Source organism: Peromyscus maniculatus, chromosome 2 (genome assembly GCF_049852395.1).
Source record: "Peromyscus maniculatus bairdii isolate BWxNUB_F1_BW_parent chromosome 2, HU_Pman_BW_mat_3.1, whole genome shotgun sequence".
In the NCBI taxonomy this organism is placed as follows: domain Eukaryota; kingdom Metazoa; phylum Chordata; class Mammalia; order Rodentia; family Cricetidae; genus Peromyscus; species Peromyscus maniculatus.
The window spans coordinates 74222067-74241743 of NC_134853.1; positions in this window are offsets into that span (position 1 = coordinate 74222067).

Here is a 19677-nt window from a genome sequence, read left to right on the forward strand (position 1 = left end):
GGTAGCAGTTTGGTTGATATGTCACTATCAATCAATGTGTCCATATCTGTAACAATTCAGCCAATGTCATTCAGAGCCAGAAGGAAAGAGCATTCTCTGTAGAAGTTATTGCAATATGTGTCAGGAATACATCTATTTATAACTGATGAGAAGCATTCTTCACATTTATAGTCACTTAATTGTTGTTTTAATGGTGAGATTAGCCTTGGCTATGAATTGGATCCCTTGAGAGGCTTATGTCCAAAGACAAGGTCTCTTTTTCAAGGATTTAGAGATATCAGCATACAGCTTTGAGTGTTCTCCAATTGAAGACTAAATATTAAAGAAAGAAATTGCTTCCACTGAAATGTGGAAATGGCCAACCATATCATTTAGTATTGTGGAGTTTTCCCATTTCCTTTCTCTACAAAGAGTCTCATCATGGGATAAAATGCACACCCAAAATAACATGGCTTACTCATGATTTTCATAGTAAATTATTATTGTTGTTGTTGTTGCTGCTAGTTTATTTCTTTCTTCTAGTTCCTGGTGGTAGCTAGATCCACCAGGATACAAATATTTGACCAAGCTTCACATTTCTTTAATTCTTTACTTCTAGGCACAATAAAGTTATTGAATAAAAATGCTGTGATGTATGGAGGGTGATATTAATCCAGCTATCTTTCAGATTCAAATAAAGAAAATCTGGTTCGATTTTTATAATGGAAAAGCGAATACCTCATTGAACCCAGCATTTGTGATGCTTATTACACAGAATAAAAGAATTAATTCATGATAGGCTCTTGGCAGTTCACCTCAGTTGATTTTACACCCTGAGTTTTATGGTTTAAAGCAAATGAACAAAAGGGAAATATCCATATTTATCAACTGGCATTAAGGTTAGAGGCACATCAAAATCATACTTCTTTTCTTATGTAAACACATCCTTTACTTTTACTTAATTCAAGGTCATTTTTTGAAGTCATTTCTAATTGCTGTTTTAATTTTCATTGATCTTCAGGAAATTTTATCAAATTGGTGTCATTTTCTAGTTTTATAAATCTAGTAGTACACTTAGTATTTCTATAGTGTTGTGCCAGGCACTCAAGAATGCAATGGCATAGAATATAGGACCTCTGTCTTGAAGGATATGACAGTTTATCTGGTGGGACAAGCAGTGTGTTGCCAAAAGTTTGATACCAAATTTGTAATTAAAATCAACAGAATTACTGTGACATCTATATTTATACATAGAGATACAGGTTCACTTGGACTTACATTTATGGAATGTACAATGGAAGGTGAGTAATCTGATTTAGATTCCAGTTTTTCATTTTAGGATTCCTGAGATATCATAGTAGATGGATTCATTTGATCTTTCCAAAGATGATACAATTGGTGTTTGTGAATATAAACAAATGATCAGAAATGACTAGAGTGGAAAATATATTTGGACCAGAAGAGTTTCTGGTTCATTCCCACAATATATGCTCTTTAGAGAAATTAGCCTTAAGTTTTTGTCTCTTCATCTTCAAAATAATGGAAACAACAGCTCACACTTGTGTTGGATTGATTACTTTAGGGACCATAATTAATGCTATCTCCATTAGCAACATCTTTCCTCTCACACTGAAACTCCAGTGTTGGCCATGGAAGAAATGGCAGCAAATCTGAGGGAATCTGGGACATGAAAAAGTGCCTGCTGTTTCCTTTACTTGCCTCTCTTCCTCAAGAAAACACGCTTAGACCAGGAGATAAGTAGATGGGGCGCAGTCCAGAAATGCAGTTTTTCCAGCAAGGCCAAAGGCACATGAAAGAGCCCAGTTAAGGTAAACAAAAATTCCTAGTGATCTGCCTATGATCTCAGGTGATGAAGAACTCTGCTGAACTCAGCTGAACTGTTCACACTGGGTATCAAGGTAGGAGCAAACATGCATGATTTTTGCATTATACTCCTGAGGTCTTTTACTGCTGTAGCACGAATCTTAGAACGTCTTATTAATAAAAACAAACCTGGAGCCGGGTATTGGGGTGAATGCTGGAAGATCAGAGAAGCAGAACAAACCACAGCCACCTCACCTTGTCAATTCCTCCGCTGATTCTATTTCCTCGGACTGGATGCCTCTCAGCTGAACTGTGCTGCTCAAAAGCCTAAAAGCTTAATCAGCCTAGTTCCTGGTTTTCACGCCTTATATACCTTTCTGCTTTCTGCCCTCACTTCCTGGGATTAAAGGTTCACTTCTTGGGATTAAAGGCACCATGCCTGGCTGTTTCCAGTGTGGCTGGCTGGATCTCTGCCTCCCAAGTGATAGGATTAAAGGTGTGAGTGCCACCATTTTCTGGCCTCTATATCTAGTGGCTGTTCTGTTCTCTGACCTCAGATAAGTTTATTAGGATACACAATATTTTGGAAGAACACAATACCACCACATACTGCTTTATTACAGAGTGGTAGAAAACTGATAAAATCCTTCGTTGTTCCTGTAGCGATCATCATAACATGTTTTACAAATGTAAAATGCTGTACAAATAGGGCTTTAGAATTCCATAGGATCAATGGGTTACGGCAGGTGAGGGTACAAAATAGTTTCAAGATGTTGCTTTTAGTTATTTCTTGCATCCATCTACATGTCCAGATTATCCTGTTTATTTTACTACACACACACACACACACACACACACACACACACACCACACACCTGATACACCAATACATATACACATATATACTGGCTGGTAAGTCTATTTTGTCTAAATGGCTTAGATTTTATTATTACTTACAAATGATTACTAAAAATTAAAATAAAAGTAAAATAGAGAAAAAACTCAATGCTAAAATCTAGGCATGGAAAAAGTTCTTCAGATTATGTTCACTTATATCATTTACATGCAAACATATTTTCAAGCCAATCAAATTGCTTAACTTAGAAAATTAGTAATAATCTGTCTTCATCAAAGTCAGTGTTGTGGAAAATGATGAATTTGACAAAATTTGACATTAATTTATGGAATATTTTTACATTGCTGAAATGTAAAAAAGCCAAATGCTGCCAACATAAATAAAAAATGAATTGTATATTTCAGTGTAGACTATGCTCTGTAACTTAATTTTTAAAATGGGTCCTTTGAATTCGGAAGCATACTCCCCCAGAAGCAATGAAAATCTGTTCTGAGGATGGGCTACCATGGTACAGTAACTTAATGAGCCCTTTTGAAATCTTACATAGTCTAGAATCTGCTCTAGGGGTCATGCTACACTATGGGAAATAACAGAGTGGCCATGTCCTCAGGGAAAATGATAAAGATAGGTAGGTGAATAGGTAGCATGAGATCCACAGTAAATGTTATAGAGAAAAGCAAGTCAGGGAAGAGGTATGGACTGCAATTTTAACTTGTTGAATTTTACTGCTGTGGTTGAAGAAATGGGCCTGGAGCTGTGAGCAGAGATTAAAAAAAGCAATGCTTTGTAGGAATATTTTTGGTAGTTTGACATTTCATCTCCTTTTTCATTTGCCCTTCATAAGGCCATAGTTTGCACTCCGGATTTTTTTTAGATAAAAAATAGAAGCGAGGTGGGAATGCATTGAAGGTACAGAGGCATGCCGAAGATGCTAAGACAGAAATGGAAAAGGGATGAGAGGGAGATAGAGAGCAATGGGTACTGGTCCACTTCCTAAGACGGAGGCTTACAGCAGGGTAAGTGATAGGAAATGGTGCCTTGAGTTTTCTATCTCAATGAACTTTTTCCTTTTCAAAACTTATATTAGTCAAAGAAGGGAAATGCAAGTACGTGCTGGAGGAGAGAATAAAGGAGGTCTGTAGGGAGCTTGACTAGTTCTCTAGGTATCTTGAGGGTGTGATCTTGTATGAGGTGATAGGTAGCCTTTTGTACCCAGTGCCTATTGTTAAAGCACAATGCCGTAAAACAGCAATTTTAGATTACTCCTGGTTTTGTAGGTCAACTATGAAGCTCCATCCGGTATCCTATTTAGGACCGCTCACATGACTGGATGATGGTAAGGCTTGTTGTCTGCAGTTCAGTGGGACATTGGTTTTTCTCTGTGGTGCTGTTTCCATGGGGCTGCTTGGTCTTCTTCACAACAATGGCCATTTTGGTTTCCTATATCTCCAGCCCTGAATGTCACTTCTGTACCATTTCTGCTCCTTAAAGTGATTATACAAGGCATGCAGCATTGAGGGGGAAGGACAAGCACCTCCATGTCTCCATCTTCAAATAAATCTGTTAAATTTAAAAAAAAACACGTGGCATTTCTATAAGTGTGTAAAGAATTTTTGAGTTTAACAATTTAAATCTGTTCATTTTATTTATTTTATTTATTTTTTTTTTTTTTTGGTTTTTCGAGACAGGGTTTCTCTGTGTAGCTTTGCGCCTTTCCTGGAACTCACTTGGTAGCCCAGGCTGGCCTCGAACTCACAGAGATCCACCTGGCTCTGCCTCCCGAGTGCTGGGATTAAAGGCGTGCGCCACCACCGCCCGGCTTTGTTCATTTTATTTTATGTATGTTTTCTCTGTACATATGTATGTGTGGATATACGTGCAACACCTGTGTACTTTTTGCCCTTAGAAGAGGGCATATAATCCCCTGGAATTAGAGTTACAGACAGCTGTAAGTCACCATGTGGGTGCTGAGAATTGAACCCGAGTCCTCTGCCAAGAGCAAACGGTGCTCTTAACCACTGAGCCATCTTTCTAGCCTCAAATTTTTGAGTTTTAAATCTATTTGATTTAGAATATCTAACACAATGCTTTCAGTCATCCTCATTAAAGTTAATTTATTGACTCAGACAGTGATTTCTTATTACTCAATAGTTGAGAAAATGTGAAAGACATTTCTCTCTGATTGAGAGAGAATAAAACCAAGATCTTTCTTATGTTCATTGTTTTTCTCTAAGCATTCCCCCTTACTCCCTCAAAGCCATTCTCATTTCATTTCAGACACGGTTGGCTGACCAAGTAGGCACTAGCTATAAAAGTCAGAGTGAGGGGAATTGTTTTAGTAGATTCAAAGGAAAGAATGCTTCCTGCATTATGAACCACTAAGCTGTAGGTGCTGGGAACTGTGGCTTTCTGGGGATCCCTGAGAAAATTGGATAGCTTATAAAGAGAAGACAGCTTAAGGCCAAGCTGCAGGGTGCCACTGTCTTAGGGATTTTAAAGGAGTGTTGACTTTAACTGTATTGTGCTTACATATGGAAAAAACCATTCATCATTACTTCATTGACAAAACTCTGCTCAGGATTGAGTAGGAGTACAACCTTATGAAGCTCACAGGGAGAGAGATTCTCATGAGGCAGAAGAGGAAATATTCTAGAAAGAGACACATGTGCCCCTCTCTGGTTCTCAGACAGTTAAAACAATGGGTATCTCAAACTGACATTTTCTCAGGAATTGAAATTGTCAGCCAGAGGAGGGACTTGCCTCTCAGAATGAGATTCCATGCCATTCTGAGAACTTACTGAACCATCTTGCTGGATAATCTGGAGCTGAGACAATAATGGGTCAGAGATGAGTAGAACCACACCTCCAGTGGGATTGCTTAATTATGCATATCTTTTGTCCCTCATTGAAGTCCAAACCTCAGTCCTTCCTCTTCTCCCCAAAGTATAGTAGGGGTTACTGGACCTCTTCAACCTCTTCTAATTGTGGCCACATTGAATAAATCTATTTCTGATTTTTCACTATTCATTGCCTCTTTAATTGGCATTTAGGGATGGGTGACCAAGTCCAACTTCTGGCTTTCGGAGCTCAGGATTTGACCTCCTAAACTCTGGCAACAACAGAAATCCCGCCATTGGTTTTTGTCTGTATTGGTTAATGATATACTGAAAAGGCTTTCAGAAATTAATAACAAGATTAACAACAGCAGCCAAGTTGATATCTGAAAACAAAACAGGATGGGTACCCCATGAATGTCTTGATGGAGATCAGTATTCCTTGCAGCATGTGGTAAATTTTTTTATGATTCATAAAGTCAGGTATACTTTTTGGAGGCTAAGCTACCCCTAAAAATGTTCCTAAATCTGGGGACAGGATCAGGAAAGTCTTGTCTCTGGGAATTTAAGGGATAGTTGTACTCTAAAAACATTTTTTAAAAAAACTGGATCAGAAATTATGGTGGCAAGTGAGATGATTTAGAATGAGCTGTTTTCTATAAAGGGTTTTTCTTGTTCTACTAGCAAATCATGTTGCAAGTCTGTGGCAGATAGTGTCTTTGAGCCTGAAGTTAAAAATCATGAAATCTAAAGAGATGCAGAGAGGTGCTGCCTTGTCACTTTGCCTTCACCCTCTAGATTGCTTAGTCTAAAGCGAAAGCCTTTTAGTTTCTCACGCACTGCCTCCTCTACATCTACTCTGAAGTGATTATTTCACAGTCCTAACTTCATGGTCCTGTGTCTGAAAACTGTACTTCCCCTGTGCCAGCTACTGTTTCTTAGGCATAATTACCATGGGTATGCAGAGACAAATCAGGAGGTTGGAGGAGGAAAAGGGGCTTGTTTATCTGTTCTGTTTTATGATCCTGGATCTTCCAAGGGTTACTCTTTTCAATGGGCTCCAGCAGCTGCTCTAGCTCCAGTTTCCCTTTTCATATTCCAAATAATTAACAGTGAAATCGGTTAGTTAATACTTGTAGTTTTATTATATAAAGTATCAACTCTGCTTCAAAGTAACACCCCCCATCTTAACTTGGGGAACCCTTACTTGGAGACAATGGCATCTTCTAGGAGAGTAAGAAAACAGAGACATGATAGCCCTCTCCCTTCTACTCAGTAGAATCAGGTAATAAAATCATCATATAACTGTGGCCAACAAGAGTTCTATGGGACTTTGAGTCTTGTGATGACAGTATGGCATCTTTTGGAAGTGTATGCCATTCCTTGGCTGTGTTCTGAACAGCCCTTCAGAGTTTATTCAGTACCTGCTATGGTTTCAAGCTGTTTCTCTAGCCATCCAATGTCATTTCAATACGTTCTCTTTCATTTTGGCTTCAGATAATATATGTCATTTCCTGTTGTTTGCAACCAGCTTCTTCTATGATAGAAATGTGTTTAAAATATATGAAATCACAGCATTTTTATGCTCACTAAAACCCAAACATTATAAAGAAGCTCAAACACTATAAAGCTGAATATTGACCCACAAAAAGAGCATTTCAGTCTTTAATTTCAACCATCTGTGATGAATTTCCCATGGGATGCAATGATTTTGACAAGTGTTATGAATGTCTGAAAGACATATACTCTTGTGTGGATGGGGATTGCAGGTTCTCCCCTGTGCATATGAGGAGCTGTCCAGATGGTGCCTTGATAGCCATTCAGCAAAGTCCTTTAACGATTACGATTAACAGCTAATTACATTTAATGCCTTGAAAGGATTCCAGTTGCATTAGACTGATCAGAAATCCATCCCTGAGTAGATCCAGAAGAGAGAAAGGAGTTCCAGCACAGCCATCTGGATGTTCTTTTCCTACTCCTGCACTGAAGAGGGTTTAACTGCATCCACAGCTCCCATTACAGTAAGGATTCAGTTTCTGCAAGCTGAAATAAAAAAAGAAAAATTGTTTGATTTTTTTCTTCAATATAAGAATACAGCTGGATGAAAGTTCTGGTTGGATGGAGAGAATAAGAGAGAAGAATCCACCCTACACATTTGCCATGGATCTAAGAATTAGAACTTAAAGAAGAATCAAAGTAAAGCTGGAATGCCATGGCTACTATTGACACATTCTAAGAAACACATGCTGATTCTTACCATAGTTTTTATGCAGAGCAAGTTCATGCAAAATTAATATAAAAATAAAATATGATTGATGTAGAGTCTCTTAATTTAGATCATTTGATATTTCGTAGAGAACATAGTATTAAGAGCATAGGCTCCATGGCATAGTATTTATTTTCCTATTCAACTGTTAATACTGCCCACCTGTCATGTGTATATGGTGCCAAGTTCATCCTCATCAGTGAAGACCACTGAGATAGAGAGATTTTCTATCCAGAAACTGCATCTTGGCCTCACTGTTAATGGTGTCCAATCTCCTGGAAGTTGAGTCATGAGCAGCAGATGGTCTAGGAGGGAAATGTACTAAAATTTCATTTATTCTCCTCTAAAAATGGCTTCAAAGTGCAGTGAAGGGCTCCCCAAACTCAGTAAGTTGCAGCCATATTGTTGAATCTCATAGTGTTATGCAAGTAATTGTGGTAAATTGTGCTTGTTGGATTTTAATGTTTGGAAATCTCTGAATCTTAGAAAAAGGAGTCTAAAGGACTGAGTGACAGGTCATGCTAATGGCAACACTTTAAAAGGGAGGTGTTTATGTACTTTCATGTCTTAAAATATGTCTTCATAGCATCTGAACTACAGTATTCTTACTTCGTATGTAGAAACTCTTTAGTTTCAGTCCTGCTGTCTTTTCCTATTTAAGGGGTTGTATCACTTCATTCAGGACAGGCTAATATGATGTCATGTTTATGGCACATTTTCACTGGGGTCAGTTGGGGCCTGTGCCCCATTAATTCTCCCACGAAGCCACGTGGAATGTGGCCAGCCATTGCGGCACTGCTTCCAGTATTTCTGCTCACATTCCACTGATTAATTCAACTCACATCAACTGAGACTTGATTCTGGAGGAGCATGTGATCTTATAGTGTCCTGAAATTATAAAGAGAAGGAACACTGAACATGGTGTCTCTATGATGCTTTGGTTGCAGGATTCTATAACTTGTTTTAGTTATAATCAGAGAATATCGATTGTTTACTATTATTAGAGCAGGACATATTTTTAAGTACTGATTGGATTATTGATTCATTTGCAATGCTTTGGACTGATATTGGATCTTGCATATGTTTGGTGAATGCTTTACTCACCAAGCATATGCAACTGAGCTACATCTCCAGCATCGGTTTGTTCAGTGTATCATCAACTATTATCAATTTGAGATACTCTAAGGAGCAATATTTTTTTTTTTTGTGTTACTTTTTTTTTTTTTTATTATTATTATTATTATTTTACAACACCATTCAGTTCGACATAATAGCCACAGAATCCCCTGTTCTCCCCCTCTCGCCCACCCCTCCCCCCAGCCCACCCCCCATTCCCATCTCCTCCAGATCAAGGTCTCCCCCGAGGACCGGGGCCGACCCGGCAGACTCAGTCCAGGCAGGTCCATTCCCCCCTCCCAGACCGAGCCAAGCGTCCCTGCATAAGTCCCAGGATTCAAACAGCCAACTCATGCAACGAGCCCAGGACCTGGCACCAACGCACAGCTGCCTCCCAAACAGACCAAGCCAAATGACTGTCCCACCCGTTCAGGTGGCCCGATCCAGCTGGGGGCCCCTCAGCCCCTGGTCCATAGATCCTATGCTTCCATTCATTTGGCTATTTGTCCCGGTGCTTTATCCAACCTTGGCCTCAACAATTCTCGCTCATATAAATCCTCTTCCCACTCACCAATTAGACTCCCAGTGCTCCACCAGGGGCCCAGCCGTGGATGTCCGCCCTCAGATTCCTCAGTAAGGAGCAATATTTTTACAAGTACCAATTTCAAAAGACTAAAGTTTGAACATCCTAGCTGTCATTTCCCAATATAATTCTTCTTTACACATGAGCTACATTTGTGCTTGAGAAAGCACTGAATATGTCTAGTATGTAGACCAAGGCAGTTATAATCTAGGCACAGCTATAAATTCTTTTGATCTTCTCTAATGTATTTTTTATTATTACTTGCACTGGAGAGGTAAGAGCATTGGTATTTGAATTTGAGTTGTGGTGCAAAAATAAACAAAGCCCTTTCGTCTGCTTTGCTTCTCAGAATCATTTACATAAGGTAGAAGAGATTCTTCACAAGGTTGTGCTGGATATGTAAAATTCTCTGTTGGACTGTGGAAGAGCAGTCACCCAGAAATGACATGCTCCTTTCCTAGACCTATTTTCTAACCTGTTTCAGCCTCCCTGAAGATGGGATTCCAGGCCTGCCCCACCACACCTGGTTCAGTTATCGGTAGTTCTTAGTATTTTTCTTGTCTGTTAAATCACTTGGGCTTGATCACGGGAAATATTCTGGACAAGTGTTATCTATCTTCTTGATTTTACAGTCAATGTTGCTAAGATCAAGAGTTGTTAAACTACTTGCTCAAGGTCATAATTGAAGGTTCTTTATAAATCTTAAATTGTGAATCCAAAGCGCTCCATGCTTTGCATTCACTGCTTCTATCTAGTTGGTCAGGTTGAAAATTCAGCAGTGGGATGGAGAAAAGCTTCCACAGGTTCTGTTGTTTCTACTTCAACAGCAACAGAACAGTTTGATCCACTGAATTGTCACTTCTGAAAGTTCATGGGAAATGAATGTACTTAACAGACTTGAGATGAAATATTTCCTCATGTCCTTTCTACAACAAGCATACAGTATGAACAACTTGTGAGGTACAAGGGAGGGATTAATAAACACAGAGGAATGAATTACCTGCTTGGAATGGTTATAGGCTCTTAGGGATTCACACTTCTGTCTATACTCTAGTGAGACACACAGGGCCTTTTTGGACTTTCATCATTCTCTTAGTGCTGTTAGTAATTATTTACCTTTGGTGTCAGGGCAACATTTTTACCAACAGGAATTTTAAAAGAGAGTAGAGTGCAAAAATACGCAGACAAGTGTAAATGAGAATTTCTCATCTGCACTGACAGTGTTCTCTCCAAGACCCAATGACCATATGACAAAAAACCTCAAAGAAGCCCTCTTCTGAGTTATTGGTTAGGAACATCCAAGAAACTCCCCAAACATTACAGGATATTGCTATTGCTCTTGGTTGACCCCCAGAGTTGGAAGGTAAGTCCCTATTGCACTATAGACTTTAGACAGGGAACCCAGAAGCCCCTCAGCTGGAACTGACATGAATGTATCCTCCTTGCGGACTAGCTTTTATGGAGCCAGAAGGAGCCAATCAAGCTATGATGCCTGTGAACCACAACAACAATCAGTGTGGTATGATAACCCCAATGGTGCAGTAGTGGTAGGTGTACCTTGAAAGTAACCAACTTTTCTGTACTTGGACTTAAGAGTCATTCAACAAAAGGGAAATCATATCTGGTACTGAAAACCTAGCCAACTACCCAGAACTAATGAAGTCACTAGATACTAGATACATGCAACCACCAGTTTACTAAATAAACATAATCCCTAGCTATATCATTTTGTTCTTAAACCTAGAAATAGTTGTAGCCTTCACCCCTCATCCAAGGAATCTTCTGTTTGTAACAGATGGAGACCGTTACAGAAACCTACAACTAATCAAAATCAGAGTTGTGAAGCCCAGTCCCAACTGATATATTTAAAAGCAACTCCTATACCTAAGGTTCATGAAACATTGTGGAAGAGGGGGCATAAATTTGTAAGAGCCATAGGTTCAGGGAGTTTTCTGTGTGATTGTTTCTCACTCAAATGTCTGAAACTGTATCTACAAGGTCTCACCAGCATGACTGCCTAAACATGAGGTGAACAAGGACAACAACAATAGACATGCTGAAGTGGACAAGGGGGAGGCCACAAAGCCTCAACTCTTCACAAAGAACTATATAAAACTGGGGAATACTGAGAATAGGAGAAATAATCTTCCACATTGAAGAGCACACCAACTGATTACCAATACCAAATGGTTATTCCTGAAAACACACATATCAGTAACATTATACATATATAGATTGTATTTATGTATTTAGGAATATACATGCATACAAGTATACAGAATTGTATGTAAAAACAATTATTGAAAAAGAGGCAATGAGTTTGAAAGAGAGCAAGAAGAGGTATATGGGAGGACTTGAAAGAAGGAAAGAGAAAGGGGAAATGATATGATTATATTATAATCTCAAAATTAAAAGAAGTAATAAAAATATAAATCATAAAAGGGGGAGTAGGCAAAATAGTTTGCTACTTTAGGCTTAGGGTTTCTGTGTTGTTTCTTCTTGTGGATGCTACTGCCTCAGATTCTTTAAACTATTAAAGAATTTAATTTAAACTTCCCGACCTTCAAAAATCTTTTCATCTCTTCAGCTTTGTCTACAAACACAGACTCACCCATTTCCTGATGTCTCCTGACCTTAACATCCTGTTTTAAGATTCTCAGTTTGTAGAACTTGTTGGATTCTTGAATTTACATTTCTATCTGAATGCTTAAAACTGTTTACTTATAATGATCCCTGGCCCTATCAAAACTTTAGTTTGATTATTCTATAGGTGTGTTAATTCTTCGTGGATGTTTTCCAGAGTTATGTAAGTTAGTCATGAAGAATATGAAATATACAATAAAACCCAAAAATTGTTGGAATCATGGGAAGTGTGATGATCTTTTGTCTAGGAAAAGCATAAGATACTTCTGTTTTTTCATAAGTTTTTCCACATGGAGCCTGTGTCATGTTTAACACAAAAGAATATATTTATTTATCAAAATTAGGCAGAAGATTTTATAACTGTTGACCTCACACTGAAATCCTGGTAGGGGATAAAACACTTTAAAGAGACACACCTTTCTTGTTATGATCAGATTGTTGCATTTTTCACATTAGTGTGTTTGACAGAATGCATGCGCTCCATCTTGAAGATAACTTCCAAAGAAAAGGTACAAAAGACTTAGGTGTGTTAAAGGAATGGGCCTAGGGACAAGGACTCCTCTAGGCCTGTAAACGTTTTCAAACTATTTCTCATCACCTACTTAGTATTTAATGAAAAGGAAGATCCCAGACAATTTGAATAGGAGGGGCAAGAGTCATTGCTTCAGCTTCTAGCGGTGGCAAAGTTAGTTTTCTTTAACTACATTTCACAAATCTAGAGGTTTTTGATTTGGGATGTTGATGTTTTGCTAACTATACTGATAACTAAGTGCTTTATTAGCTTGGAAATCTGGAATTTTAACAATTGATGCTGAGGCACAAGACCAAAGGGTTGATGTTTAAGAACGTGTTTAAGAACCACTACACAGTGTTAGGATAACAATTATGCAGATCATAATTGAGATCGAGAGACATCTTGTAAGATGCAGTTGACAAAGACTCTATATTTAACTCACTTTGACAAAAGAGCAATTGGAGGCAGCAGAGAATTCTCTGTAATTTATTATTAAAGTCCTTGACACAAGAATCTGAACAACTTCCAAATTTCTCAGGCTTTGGAATTTGGAAGAAGAAGAAGATGAGAGAATCATTATGAAAATGAAAATAGTCTCTAGATTATGAGAAGAGGCATTTCCTTATTAGGTCTTAGAGAGTCCTGACATCTAACTAGATTGTTTCAGATCTCTATGACAATGGCTTGAAGGTTCTTTTTTGTTACCTTGTGATTTAGAGTTTTTGTTATTGTGCTCCAGTTATATTTTCATACGTCTTTCTTTATTGTACAAATTTAATTTTCTTGGGGTCAAGGTGTTATTTTATCATGAATATCTTCCTTTTAAAACTGTGATGCTTTCCCATTTAAATACACCTCAGCTCTTCTAATTGGCAGGTGATGTTAAGTAGTGGTGTAGTCAAGAACCTGATAGTCGCAGTGGAAAATACTAAAAGAAACTTCTCTTAAGTTAAAACTATAACTTGAGACGTGCTTCTATCTAGGTAAGATTTAGGGGGAAAAAGATGTAACAGCTGGAATGATATAAATTAATGAATTTATAAATTCATTAATGGATAAATAAAAATTGCATTTATTCTCCAAATAATAATGTATGTGTATATAAGAACACAAATATAGTCAGTTGTTTTCCTGGTACCATACATAATAATAATGAGTATTATATTGTTATTACTATTTTTTTAAATGTAGTGCTTGATATAGCTTGGGTTGGCCTTCCATTTGGTATGTAGTCTGGGATGGTCATAAACTCCTGATTCTTCTCTTGATCTCCTAAGCCCTGGGACTATAGGTCTTGCCTGGCAGCGGTATGAATTATTAATTCAATGTAATACATTAAAATATTTTATTACTTTTTTTATGTGTGTCTGTGTGAGTGTATTCCATGTGTATGCAGGTGCCAGAAGTGGTCATTGGATGCCCTGGAGCTTGAGTTACAGGCTATTGTGAGCCACCTAGCAATGGTTCTAGGAACTGAACGTGGGCCCTGGGGAAAAGTAGAAAGTACTCTTAACTTCTGAGACACTAATCCATTCCCTCAATGGAATATATTTTAAATCAATAGCTGATTTGTTAAGAAGTCAGTAACTTGATTTTGTTTACCATGAGGATAACTTCAGTATGTTGCTCCTTTCAGAATCATGATCTAATGCTACAGACCACAGAATGCTAGCTAGTCCAGTGACTTCATTAAGAACAGTAGGTTCTTAGCACCTGTGCTTCTGTATGTTGGGGGTGGTTGGCTGTTCTCTCCCATGTTCATAGCTGGTAAGCCTGCATTTCAGTAGCAGTGATAATGGTGTGGCTAGTGCCACTGCTGCTGCCATTTCCTCTGTTGTGTTGCCTTTGTGCTGCTCAGAAATAGTAGGTGTGATCTGAAGTGCCATTGCCACTGTGGCTGCAAGGCCTTTGATCTACTCAGCAGACATCAGGGGTTGTCCATATCTGAATCAACAAGTTTCGCAGGCTCAGCTTTCCTGCCTTTGTTGGTGTTGATGTCTTCCTTTATGCAAAATCATTAGGTAGAGTTTGTTCCAGCAGCTCAGGTGAAAGAATTTCATCTTTCATAAGGCCTGGTTTATTGTTGTAACCTGGTTGAATAGTAGTTCTAAGCATTGGATTGAAGTTCAGTTATAACAACACGTAGATTCAACATGCTAGTGGGTTAATTTTCTTATTTGTTGTTTTAATTTAATTTCCCTTCTATTTTTTTCTTTCCAACTCCTCCAATTTCCTCCCATATCTCACTCAAACTCATGGCCTCCCTTTTCTTTAAGTATTATTGTTACATATATATGTGAATAAATACATAAATACAGCCTGCTGAATCTGTTTAGTGTTGCTTATATGTATATTATGTTTTTAGCCTGCCTAGCAGAAATTACGTGAGTGAGAGTTCACCAAACCTTTTGCATATTGTAGTTGAACTAACTGATCAGCTCAAGGGTTAGTCCTAGATTAATTAAGTGGATATTCCTGGCACAATGCAACTAGCTGTCTTTCTTTTGCCAGAGATAAATGTTGCAAAAGTCCCTGAATGTGTCTTAAGAACTGTCCTACTACTAATACATCCAATGAGAAAGTAGAGCAGTTCAGTGCAAGAACAATGACCTATTCGATGGCTGGGTCACACTCTAGGTTCATTTTCTTGTGATGTGTTGGTATTCTTGATATTCTGGTAATGACTCAAAATAGCTTTTCAAATCCTCTTAATCATATTATATTCCAAGTGTCAAGAAGGATGAGTGTAGAGGGAAGAAAAGTGATGTCTTCCTCTATAAATAATTAATGTAATACATCATAGAAATATGTTTGTTAGCTTAGCACTTAGGTACAGTTCCATTTTGGACTAGAAATCAAGGGAGACTGAGAATATGGTTCTTGGGCTAGCATTTCAAGTCTACAGCTTGTCATTCAGGTGGTAGTAAAGCCTGAATGTTGCAGACACAGTTAACACTGCCATAGCACACTGTGATGAATCCCCAAGTTTTCTTAAGGGTGGTAGAAAAAAGAATAAATAGATGGAACACCCATTCCATTTTTTGTCTGAACATAAGTGGGTTCTGGATTCTGAGGTTAGAAACCATATATGCAAAAGAGCTTGCTTCCATCAGTGTTTGCACATTACACACCCAACAATCCTTCCCTCTCAGAGCCTCTGGACCTGAACTTGACACAATTATAGCAATAACATCTTTAGTGTGAGTTTTTCAGGCTTTGGGGAAGGAGAGACACTCACTTCTGGATATTCCTAAACATGGTTGGTGCTTGTAAGAAAACCAGACTGGGACTAAGTACACAGAGTTGTTGAACTGAAGCCATTAATAAAGCTGCACTCACTTGTAAAGGATTTATGAATAGAAACTACATTCTTACAAGATCTTTAGTGTGGGAAGGAAGGGCGGCGAGGATCAATTCTGACATATCATGTCAGATGTTTGCAAGAAGGCCCCTGACTGAAGGGTTTTAATCATTTCCTAGTCACTCTGTTGGTGAGGAGTGGATCCTCACCCTAGGGTTATGGGATTACTGGCCACAAGGCATATGACACTGAAGGAACAAAATCAGCAGCAATCTATACTCATAGCTTGAGAAAGGCTGGCCTCAAGTGTCATGCAGGGTAACATAAAGGTTGGACACAGAGTGAACAGCCAGAGTCTGCAGGAGGCAGACTTTGTAGTGTCCAGAGGGTGAAGCATTCCTTAGTTCCTGTGAGAGGATGTGATTGGCTTTGAATAACTCTGTAGGCTGGCAGGAAATTGAAACTCCATCCTCAGATGCAGGAATTGTGCCTGGTGCCTTTGATAAGGAGGACTGTTTGGCCAGAAGACCTTATCTATGAGGCCAGGACTAAAAGGTAACATGACATTTGATTATTTAAGGCTCTTCTGATTTTGCCACATATCAGGGCAGCACATAGCACTGAACTTCAGTTTTAGGCTTACACCACATCACATTCTGAAGACTTCATTGGGTTGAGATTTTCTGTTTCCCATTGAAGGTATATTTAATTAAGGAGAATTGAATTTTGGTTAATTTTACCCTTGACTTTTCATTTATAGTAAATGTTCAGGAATTTGGTAATTTTCATTCTCTAAAAAGATACTTTTATATAATTCATGTTGTAGGGTTTATAGGCTTTATACTCTAATAGGAAGCTGCTAAGCATATGGCTTTTCCTCTATTTTCTCAAAGGATGTATTAGTAGTAGGATAGTTCTCAAGACATATTCAGGGACTTTTGTCTCTGGCAAAAGAAAGACAGCTAGTTGTATTGGGCCAGGAATATCCACTTAATCTAGGAGTAACCCATGGGCTGATCAGTTAGTTTAACTACAATATGCAAAAAGGTTTGGGGAATTCTCACTCACATAATTTAGAGTTTGCACTTGTATCCATTAGAGTAAATATAGGGGATAGCTCCCATTGTGAATGGTTTCCAAATTCAGTCAGAAATGCTGACAATGAAGGATTAATTTACTGGCCTGATAAAGGAGAAAAATCCAGCCTTGACACTGACAGATTTCCAGTAGGACATTCTTGATTCTTCCTATGAAAAAATACTACTGTGCTCAGCCATTAGAGATTGAATGATTCTGTAAGGTAAGAGACAATGACGCTTAGTGAAAGCTTTAAGTTTCTGGATTTGACTAGAAAATGAATTTTCTTTCCTTTAGCAGCTGTCACCTGCCAGCCACTCCTCAGTGAAGAGTGGGGTCTCATGAGCAGCCCCTGCCCCATGTCCGTGTTGAAGGGTTGATTGGCTTGATCTTATGCAGGTCTTGTGTCAGCAACCACAGCTGCTGTGACTTCATGATAGCAAGGTCCATGTCATGTCCATAAACCCCCTCTTCTATGATGCTCCCCTAGATCTCTCTCTCTCTCTCTCTCTCTCTCTCTCTCTCTCTCTCTCTCTCTCTCTCTCTCTCTCTCCATGTGTATGTGTCTGATAAAGATGTCCCAGTTAAGCCCACAGTCACTTATTTTCTGCATTTTGATGAGCTGTGAGTCTAAGTATTAACTATCCCTCCTGCATAAAGAAGTTTCTCTGATGAGGGATGAGAAAGAGAGGGGTGCAAACTGATCTATGGTGTAAGGATAAGTGTTTATAAGGTAGATTGCTACTATGTTCCTTTAGCAAAGTAGTATATGTTCTTTAAGGCTTATGACCTCTGCCATGAGTTCTTTGACAGGTTTATGGTACCACGCATGAGCTCCCTCTTGTGGAGTGTGTCATAAATCCAAGTAGAAAGCTGTTTGTAAGCTTTATCACATAAATTCCACTATTGCATCAATGAGCGTATGATGCTAGGCCAGTTGTTATTATAGCTCAGAGAATCCATGGCTGGGTAAGTTTATTTGTTGATGACATCCCTTCCTCAGCATCCTGCAAAGCACCTTTCTTTGGGAATATGGTCTTACCACCAAGTTCTGGTGGGTAACCAAAAGCATTGCCAATAGCCTGCGTTGTTTACAGGGTCACTGGGATCCCCCAACTGACAACTCAAGTGAGGCTTCAGTGAGTTTTATAAAGTAATAAAAAAAGAAGTGGAAGGCATGCAATTGGGAGGAGGAAGGGAAAGGTCTGGTAGGAAATTGGAGGGTCTCTCTCTCTCTCTCTCTCTCTCTCTCTCTCTCTCTCTCTCTGTATCTGTGTACATGTATAGTGGCTATTATATAAAGACACTGCATTTCTTTATGAAATTACCAAAGAATATACTGTAAGGAACCAACATATACAATAAAAGAAATTAAATGACATTTTCCAATATTTCAAATTTTATTTTCTTGGTGATGTGAAATGTAATTAAATAAGACTACTTCTTTTCAAATTCACTCTTTGTCCTCTGTGTATATGTTATGTCTGTTAGATTAGTGTTTTTGTGGGACTCCTGACAGTGAGAACAAGTCTATCTCTGACTCTTTTGCCTGGTCTTGAGACTCTTTTCCTCCTATTGGATTGTCTGGGCCAGCCTAGATATGAGGCTTTTGCCTTGTCTTATTATATTTTCTTTGGTTCTGTTTGACTGTCCTATCTTGGAGGCCTGTTCTTTTCTGAACAGAAAATGGAGGGGGAATGTATCTGGGGAAAAGAGGAAGTGGGGGGAGCTAGGAGAAATAGGTGAGGGGAAACTGTGGTCAGGATGTATTGTATGAGAGTAAAAAAATCCATTTTCAATAAAAAAAATCTAAAAAAAGAAAGGTGAAAGAATACAACTGTCAATTTGATGGGTAAAATATATGTTGTTTGGAATACAGAAACTAAACAAAAATGAGGCTGACAAACATGAATTGTTATTTGTATTGTACTATGTGTTAAAAGTCCTACAGCCAACATGAAGCATTCCAAGATACAAAGAAAGTATCATTAGACTTAAAGTAAGTCAGACTCTAATGCAGTAACAATATAGAATGTCAATGCCTCACTCTCATCTTTGGAAATATAGGCAAAAAAAATCACCTTATGTGTCAGAGTTGTTTCATACTATGTAGTGAATGGGCTTACTACATTAATAGAACATTTCATTCAACAGAAACAAAACATAAGCTTTTCTCACCAGTAAACAGAATATTGTTTATAATGAAATCACATTTCCAAACAAATCAAATCTCAATAAATTAAAAATTTCAATAATATCATATATTCTCAAATCACAATGAAATAAAAAAGCAAATTATGAAGAACAAAGAAAACATAAACCAATATTCAGAAACTGAGCAACAAGCTTCTGAAGAACAAATGGGTCACCAGAAAAAATTCAAAGATAACCCCAAATTTCTTGGGACACAATGAAAAATAAAACACAACATATAAAAAAATGTGGGATAGGGCAAAAACAGAATTAAGTAGAAGTTTACAGTAATCAATGCCCATGTTAAAAATAGAAAGGTTTAAAACAACAAATGTAATGATTCACCTCAAGTTCTCAGGACAAGCAAGAACAATTCCAGTGCTACATTAAAGAATGGAAAGGAGGGTTTATATGAGCGAGAATTGTTGAAACCAAGGTTGGATAAAGCACAGGGACAAATAGCCAAACGGATGGAAACACATGAACTATGA